Source organism: Chenopodium album, chromosome 13 (genome assembly GCF_948465745.1).
Source record: "Chenopodium album chromosome 13, dcCheAlbu1.1, whole genome shotgun sequence".
NCBI lineage: Eukaryota > Viridiplantae > Streptophyta > Magnoliopsida > Caryophyllales > Amaranthaceae > Chenopodium > Chenopodium album.
Window position 1 is genome coordinate 40,969,667 of NC_137846.1, and position 9,820 is coordinate 40,979,486.

Sequence of the window (9,820 nt, forward strand, 5' to 3'; positions counted from 1 at the left end):
GCCTGGCGACAGATTTGTCGTTTGGCGACAAGCTTCAAAGTGTGGCGACAGTTCTGTTGTTCTGGCGACAGTCCAGATTCTTACTCGAGTCATCACGACGAGTCTAATTAAACAGTCTGCTAATCAGTTTAACCAATTTGTTAATAGCTCTAGCCATGTTTAAGTCCTTAATGGAGTCTAGGCACTTAGTCCCATGTTCATACATAAGAGTCAAAGCATGTCACTTGCACTCACCTATAAAGCACACACCTAACATGTATGTCACACCTTGACCATGTCTAGAGAGTCTTGAATGCGTATTTTCCGTCATTTTTTTAGGGGGGTAAGTCGGATATTAATCCTCCAATTAAACCACTTGTCTTGTTTGAACCCATTCCCAAAAATATGCACCCTATTTTTGCTTTTTTTTAAAAAACCATAAAAATCAAAGTCAACTTGAGTCAAGTCATTAAAACAAATATGGTTTAATCTACAGCGCGTGGTTAAGAAAGGAAGGGCGTTTAATCAAGGACAGCACTTTCGTTCAAATCTCACTTTTTGATAAGCCAATCGGTCGAAAAAGGAAAGCTAAGAAGATAATGGCAAGTCAGGAAGAAGTCAACGAACTCAAGGGACAAGTGGCTAACATAGCTGAAATGTTGAAGAATCTGACTCTTCAAATCAATGACCCTGTGAGACAACAGCAAATGGAGCTCATCCAGGAAAATTTGAGCAGACTATCCAATGACTATAGATTGCAGGGCATTAGTTCACAAGGGGTCTTGGTGGACAAGGATCTTCTTCCGCAAAAGTTCAATGCCAACAACATCCCGATATTCAAGGCAATGGATAACCCTTATTTTCATTTAAGAGCCTTTGAAACTGTAATGAATATTAAGGGAATAGACAAGAAAGCTTTTCATTCTGTGTTTTCTCTATCTTTAGAAACCGTTTGTCAGCAATGGTACTTTTCTCTTGATAAAGAGAAAACCTCTAGTTGGGAGTGAATTGTAAACGCTTTCATTGATAGATATAAATGCAATATTCAAGTTGAAACTGATCATAGGGAACTTGAAATACTCAAGCAGAAAGAGAATGAAGGCTTTACTTCCTTCTTTAATAAATGGAGGGAAACTTCTGCAAAGATGGTTGAGGTGCCTAGTGAGAAGGAATATGTGAGAATGTTCATCAAAAACCTCCAGGAAAAATATTCTAAGCATCTCAAATACCAAAATAACTTGCAAACTTTCAAGGCCGTCTATGACATTGGTATCAATATTGAAGACGACCTAGCTAAACAGAAAGCTGCTAACAACAGTAACTCTAATAGTGGCTGGAAAGGCAAGAAGAACGACAATCCTTCTTCTTCCAAAACCACCCACTCAAATAATGTTAGCACCTTTAATTTGAATGAAGTCCTCGCCATGAATAATCAACGACAAAAGAAACCATTTAGGAGGAACTTTACTCCTATTGGTATGAGTTATGACATCGCATTCGATCGCTTACATGCAAAAGGTTTTATAACTTCCATTGGACCATTTGGGGACCCACCTGTCGAAAAGAGAACGGCTAGCTGGAACCCCAATGCACATTGCAAGTATCATCAGGATAGGGGTCATCTCACAGAAAATTGTTGGAAGCTAAAGGAAGCAATCCAAGATTTAATTGATAACAACAAACTTCCATTTCCCCCTGCAAGCAAGAAGCCAAGTATCAATAATGCACCACTGTCGGATTCCTTGGCTATTTCCGATGAGGAAAATCAGGTTGACCCGTCAAACCTCATTAAACCTATCGAAGCGATTGAAGAAGAGGAGGAAATCTTCGAGGATGCCGAAGATCATTTTCCTTGTGGATAAGAACCTGCGACTAAACAAGAAGTGTGTATCCTTATTCAGGTTGTATTGGAAGTAAGAGAATTATTACGCGAGGCCATGGAGGTTGTAAAGGAACGAAACAAACTACTCAAAAGTAGACCTCTACCTAAAGAGAATAAATCATTCTCCCTCCAAGTAATTGACACACCCAAAAGGAGCAATAGGCCATACACTCCAATTGGAATTTCTTATGCAAACATGTTCAAAATGCTCTCTAAGAATGGTAAAATTCAACCTCTCGAACCGAGACCATTTGAATCGCTAAAAAGGACAGATAGGTACTACTGTCCATATCATCAATCGGGAGGACATACTATAGAAAATTGTTTCAAGTTCAAAGACTTGGTCCAAAGATTGATTGATAACAGGAAACTAGTTCAAATCCCACAAGAACAAGATGCTACCATTAATGGGGTTTGGGATAGTGATGACGAGGATGTCTACCTCAAAGACGTCGAAGAAACTCCACTCTCGACAATATATCTAGTAAGCGACATTTGGGATGAAGAGGATTCACCCATAGATGTCCTCACAAGATCCGGGAGAATGCAACCTCCCATTACTACACAACCTATTCCCACTACTCAGCAAGTTCCCATACCAATCATAGAAGACAACGATGTTGTCAAACAATTAAAAAAGACTAAGGTCGAAATGAACGTATGGAAACTTCTAGCTACATCCCGAGAACATAGAATTGCGGTCATGGATGCCTTAGCTAAAGTAGGGATAGAATCGGACACCACTCCTGAGGGGTTGGCTAACTTCCTCACGAGTGATCTCCCAAGTCCTACTAATTTTATCACCTTTTCCGACAAAGACCTACCGCCGGAAGGTGACAAGCACAACAAAGCCCTCAACCTCACATTAATTTGCAAGAGAATGAGCGTCCCTATGACTCTTGTAGATAATGGATCGGCAATTAACGTTTGCCCACTTAGAACTGCGAGGATGTTGGGGATAAGAGATGAAGATTTATCTCCATCAACACAAGGGATAATGGCCTACGATAACTCACGTCGCCAAGCATTAGGCACAATTACTATGAACATAACGAGGGGAGTAATTGAGCATGCCACCACATTCCAAGTTGTAGATATTAAGGCTTCGTTCAACTTACTGTTGGGACGCCCTTGGCTTCATGACCTCAAGGCTATCCCTTCATCTCTTCACCAACAAGTGAAAGCCATAGTTGGAGGAGTGCCAATTACAATCGATGCTTCACCTATGAGGATCAAAACAGTAGAAAATCCACTAATCAATATGGAGCACGATGAGAATGACGAAGATTTGTGAGGCTTTAATGAAGAGGTCTCCTTAATCAAGGATGATTAAAGGACCCCTCTTCGCTATGACCTCCACTCCAACATGATAACCAATGCAATCTTGAGAAAACAAGGACACTTCCCTGGAATGACTTTAGGAAAGAAGAAAGGGATAACAAAACAGATGGGACTACCTGGCCTCCCTAAATTAGATACTTTCGGACTTGGTTTCGAACTGACTCTCAAAGATCTAAATCGATCCCAGGAAAAATCAAAAGCACGTAGAAATGCTCGCGCACAAAAGAAAGCAATCCCAATGGACCAATACCCCCTTACTTTAAATGGACAGTTCATAAGAGAGGGAGAAGATTATCCATGTTACGAATTCCCAGAACCCTTTGTTGTAAACGGCATAAGACAACCTGGGTTCGAAATATTTCTAGATTGTTGCTTTCTAGATGAAATCCCAACTCCTATCCATAAAGAAAAAGCACCCCCATGCTTTGACTTTAATATCATGGGACTTCTCTTTGGGCAAGAAAAGAATGAGCCAAGATATATAGAGGATAACTCTTCACTCATTCAAACAGTCCTACAAAGGGAGAACTTTGATCCGTCCAAGCTCATCACTCCGGCAGAGGATTTAGTGCGAGGATGGCGCAAGACAGTGAGGGTAACTACTGCAAACGGAAAGAAGATCTCAATAACTACAGGACAAGGGCCAATGTTTGAAGAATCGTCTGAGTCAGAGTCTGAGTCAGAGTCTTCCCCTATCGAGTCCTCTAAGTCTCTAGTTGTAGCACCTCCCTCTAATTCTTCTATTTCATTATCTACTCCTAGGATAGTTAGCAATCAAGTCCCAACGGACATTTCTTTATTCGATCTAATGATTTCTAAGTTTAATAAAATGTCTTCTTCCCCTTATTCCTCGTGTCTTTCTATAAATCAAGATGACGAGTATTGCTTAACTAACGATGAAAATGACAAAGAAATTATTAAAGCAATGGAAACACTTGAAAATAAGACACCAATAATTGAGGACACTGAAACAGTTGATATCTCAAAAGATCCAACTATTAAAAGAGAAGTTAAAATCGGACTCACGCTAAACAAAGATGAAAGAACCGGTTTAATTAATCTACTTAAAGAGTTCATCGATGTATTCGCCTGGTCATATGAAGATATGCCAGGTATTAATAGAGAAATAGCTCAGCACACTATACCACTAATCCCAGGAATGAAACCTGTAAAACAAAAGTTGCGTCGAATGAAACCCGACGTAGCTCTTAAAATAAAAGAAGAAGTACAAAAACAAATAACTGCAGGTTTTATCAGGGTATCCAAATACCCCGAATGGCTTGCAAATGTAGTCCCAGTTCCAAAAAAGATGGTAGGGTTCGAATGTGTGTCGACTATCGAGATCTAAATAAGGCAAGTCCAAAGGACGACTTCCCTTTACCACACATCGATATTTTAGTAGATAATACAGCAAATCATGCACTTCTCTCATTTATGGATGGATATGCAGGGTATAACTAGATTCTCATGGCCGAAGAAGACATGGAGAAAACAACATTTATAACACCTTGGGGTACTTACTGTTACACGGTAATGCCATTCGGGTTGAAAAACGCGGGTGCCACTAACCAACGAGCAGCAACTGCCCTACTCCATGACATGATGCACAAAGAAGTCGAAGTATATGTGGACGACATGATTGTGAAATCTAAAGACCGTCCAGGACATCAAGTGGCCTTAAGAAAATTCTTCGAGAGGCTAAGAAAATACAACATGAGGTTGAATCCATCCAAGTGTGCTTTTGGAGTAACCTCAGGCAAACTCTTGGTATATGTCATAAGCTCTAGAGGAATAGAGATAGACCCAACCAAGATCAAAGCAATCATGTCAATGCCACCGCCCAAAACCAAGAAGCAAATTCGAGGGTTTATTGGCCGGTTGCAATATATAAGTAGGTTCATATCTAAGCTAACAACAATATGTGAACCAATATTCAAAAAGCTTAAGAAAAACGTGCCAGTAATATGGGACGACGAGTGTCAAAAAGCCTTTGAGAAGATCAAAGCCTATCTCGCCAATCCTCCCGTATTAGCCCCAGTGCTTCCAGGAATCCCTCTAAGGTTGTACTTAACAGTCACCAAAGAAACAATGGGAGCTATGCTTGCACAAGAGGTAGAAGGGAAAGAAAACGCCATTTACTACCTAAGCAAAAAGATGCTCGAATATGAAGCACGCTATACACCACTCGGGAATTGTGCCTCGCATTGGTGTGAGCCACAACCAAGTTAAGACATTACATGCTTGTTCACACAATCTTCGTAGTATCACGAATGGATCCTCTCAAGTGCTTATTCGAGAAATCCACGCTTAACGGACGCATCTCAAGATGGATAGTCAATCTATCCCAGTTTGATGTAAGATTCATGCCCCAAAAGGCTATTAAAGGATCCGTAGTCTCAGACTTCTTAGCGGACTTTCCAATAGAAGATTCGACACCAATACACGACAATGAATTTCCAGATGAAGACTTAATGGTCACGGAAGATGATACTTGGACTTTGTACTTCGATGGAGTCTTGAACCAAAAGGGATCTGGCGTAGGAGTTCTATTGGTATCACCTAAATAGGAGCATGTTCCAATTTCAATAAAATTAGATTTCGACGTTACCAACAACGCTGCAGAATATGAAGCATGCGTGGTAGGCCTCGAAACAGCTTTAGCATTGGGTGTAAAGAAACTTCGAATAATCGGAGATTCTTCCTTGATCATTAACCTGTAAACACCCATTTGTGTCTCCCCAAAACCAAATCCAGTAATGAATGCCTTTCACATCGAACCGTAATCGAATGAGGTGAAAGTGTTTGAAAGTCAAGTGTTGCGGTTTAGTTTTATTAAAATTCTATTCTCTCTGTTTTTGAAATTAACTCTATTTATTTTAAAATAGCCAAACCATTTTAGTTCGGTCCGTAATTAAGGTCCAATAATAGTGTAGTTGGATGGGTTTCGAAGAGACCTTTCCAACGATATATTATAAGCCCAATTCCGATGAATATTGGGGAAGTTATGGCCAAAATACTAACTGGGCCCGGTTAATTATTTACATACGGCCCAATGATCTAGAGGAGGGCCCAATGTTAATTATTATTCCTAAAATTGTTAGGATTAATTATAATTTTCTAGAAGTTTCTAGGAGGTTCTTTTTAATTCTAATATTATTAGATTTAATAATTATTTATTTTAAAATAGACTTTTATTTGGAATAAAACATCATTATTTTATTATTATTATTATTATCTTTGAAAATACGTATTTTATCTTTTGTACGGATTCCGTAGATCAAGTTGATTAAAGATCGGATTCCGCGTGGAGAAAACGTGCTTAAACAGGTTGTCGCCAAACGACAAGGCTGTCGCCTTGCGACAGACCCTGTCACGTCGCGACAGAGTCAATTCCTGGCGACAGCGTGTAGTTTTATTCCTTATCAAATTCTGTGATTTTCCGGACTATTTCCTTATAAATAGGGTCCCGAATCTCTGTTTTCATTCATGAATTCTTACTATCAATTCTCTCTATTCTCTCTCTAAGCAATATAGCTTAATTCTTTCTCCCTCTCTTTCTAAACTAGCTTTTACTAAACACAATTCCGCATTCACAAGACTTAGAATCTCTTAGCCAAGTTCGAAGTTGTCTTCGCCCTAGACGTGCAAGGTTGTTAATTTTTGAGGGTTTGGTCCAAAATAGTCAAAACTTTATTTAATTTGATTTCGATTTAATTCTTTAATTATTCTTTATTATTTTCATTGAAGTTTACTAACTTGTGTATTTTGTTATTAGAAAGAGGTACGAGGCTTCAAAGCAAGTAGATTAGCTTACTCTCTATTTTATTAACAATGTAGAGAGCATGCTTATTATTGTTTAATTCCTAGTATCATGTTAGGATGTTTTTAATGCTTTCTAGTATCATGTTTAGGATGCCTTTTGTTATTTCTAATGCCATAATCTCATGTTAGTACCATGTTAGGTTTAAAGCTTTGATCTTTATTGCTTAGTGACATGCTAGGATTTGTTATTAATCTTGTTAGTATCATACCTAGGATCTTGCTATTATTGTTAAGCTTTATTATGCCTTATCATGATGATTATGATTATTATTGTTTATTATTATGTTGCTTGATTTATTTTATTGTTATTGCTTGATCACACCTTTTATGATTGTTAAAGGGAATTTGTACTTGAAATCACGCTTAATAAGATAATTAATAATTTGGTTTAGGCTAATGTGATTTTAACTCAAGTGATCGCCAATAATAGTTTTATTTGTGCATTAATATTCAACCAACATAGATAAGCAGGGTAGGTTTAATATAATGTTTGTATGTTATTCGAAAAGTGCACATGAATACGAGCAGAACAAAGTAGAGGCCTATTTTATAGGGCGGGTCCTTTCTTTTGTAGATTGGATTCGTACCCTCATCCCCGGACCTGTTTGGTTCAAGACCTTATGGAGTTGATGGTCCTTTTGGATTGTCTTTTGGGTTTACAAGTTCCTAAAACTTGTTGGTGACTTTTTTGCTCTCTTTTCCTTCCCTTTGGGACGCCACCATACTTTAGTGTATGATCACAGTGGGGTTCAAGTTTGGGATCATAATGCTTGAAATATTCCTTACAGTTTTTGGCGACTCCACTGGGGAGGATTTCTATTTATATTCCTGAAATTTATTTTGGCAATTATTTAGAATGAGCGGATGAGACTCGAAAAATTCTAAGTATTTCATGTGCGTAATTCGATTAACATTATTGTCATATGCATTAAAAGGTTCTCGTTGGATAGACCAATGAGTCAATACATAGGATTTTTACACGTAGGAAATTTGAGAAATATCATTCATGACTAGAATCGAAAAAACGATGCGAAATCTGGAAAATTCTAAGAACACAGAAACTTGTCAAGGCATGTAGGAACTAGCGTCTAGAAAACAGGGCTTGTCGCCCGTAAAAAGTTTATGTCGCCTGGCGACAGTTTTGTCGCTTGGCGACATAGGCTTATTTGCGGTGACAGTCCCTGTAGTCTGGCGCCAAGTTCTTCCAATACCGAGCCAGGGATCTGCCTTCTTGTTTTGACCATTTCTAGTACCGTTGGCTCGATTCTACTTATTGATTGAGTTCTTTTCTCACTTTTTTGAACCCATATGTGTTCTACATATGGACATAACCCTCTGGGGGTTCCTGCTTCACCTGCCCAATTGAATATCCACTATATGTGCAACAACGGGTACGTGCAAAGTTTGTGAATCCACCAAACCATGGAGTTGAGTTCGATTTCATCACGAACTCGAGGGGTCCCGTCCATTCGCACCAACCCTCACGGTAGGCTTGTGTGCAATGCATACGGAATCATAACCATGGACCCTTTTGACTTAACCCATATCCTTGAACTTTAGAGAATTAGAGCCATGGTTAGGTTGCAAACTCATTGCATCATATTGTGACTATGTGAACTACTTGTGCATCTTTGTTTGTGCATATTATATATGTGTTAACCGTTTGTTTGACTTGTGATTAAGACTAAATAAATTAACTAATGACTAAAAGGACTTTGTCTAATAATTAATCAATCTTGAATTAATTAAAGGCTAATAAATTAATCAATTTGACTCAGTACGACTTTAGGCATGTCCACTTAGAGTAAAATTACTGGAAACAGTCCAGATTGATGTTCCAGCAATGGCACAGAAATTTGGACTGTGGCGCTGCAGTTTAATGTCTGTCGCCTGGCGACAGTTTTGTCGTCTGGCGACAGGCTTTAAACAGTGGCGACAGTCCTGTCATTTTAGCGACAGTCCAGTTTTCTTGCTCGAGTAATCACGACGAGTCTAATTAACAGTCTGCTAATCAGTTTATCAATTTATTAATGGTTCAAACCACGTTTAAGTCTTTAATTGAGTCTAGGCACTTAAAGTCCAATGGTCATACATTAAGAGTCAGAGCATGTCACTCACACACATTCATAAAGCACACACATAACATGTTTGTCACATTATGACCATGTCTAGAGAGTCTTGCATGCGTGTTTTCCGTCATTTTTTTTAGGGGGGTAAGTCGGATATTAATCCTCCAATTTTAAAACAATCTTCCCTTAAAATATATACCCTATTTTTGCCTTTTCTTTTTAATTTTAACCCATAAAGTCAAGTTAATTAGAGTCGAGTATTAAAACAAATATGGTTTAACTTACAGCGCGTGGACAAGAAAGGAAGGGCGTTTGATCAAGGACAACACCTTTGTGCAAATTTTACTTTTTGACAAACCAGTTAGTAGGAAAAGGAAAGCTAAGAAGACAATGGCTAGTCAAGAAGAACTTAATGAAGTCAAGGGACAGGTAGCCAACTTGGCTGAGACATTGCAAAACTTATCCCTGCAAATAAGTGACCCTGCAAGACAGAAACAAATGGACCTAATCCAAGAAAGCTTGGGCAAGCTGTCCAACGACATTAGATTCCAAGGGATTAGCTCACAAGGGGTCTCGGTGGATAAGGACCTTCTCCCGCAGAAGTTCAATCCCAATGACATCCCTAAATTTAAGGCTATCGATAACCCTTATTTTCATTTAAGAGCATTTGAAACTATAATGAATGTTAAGCGGATAGATAAGAAAGCATTTCATTCTGTATTTTCTT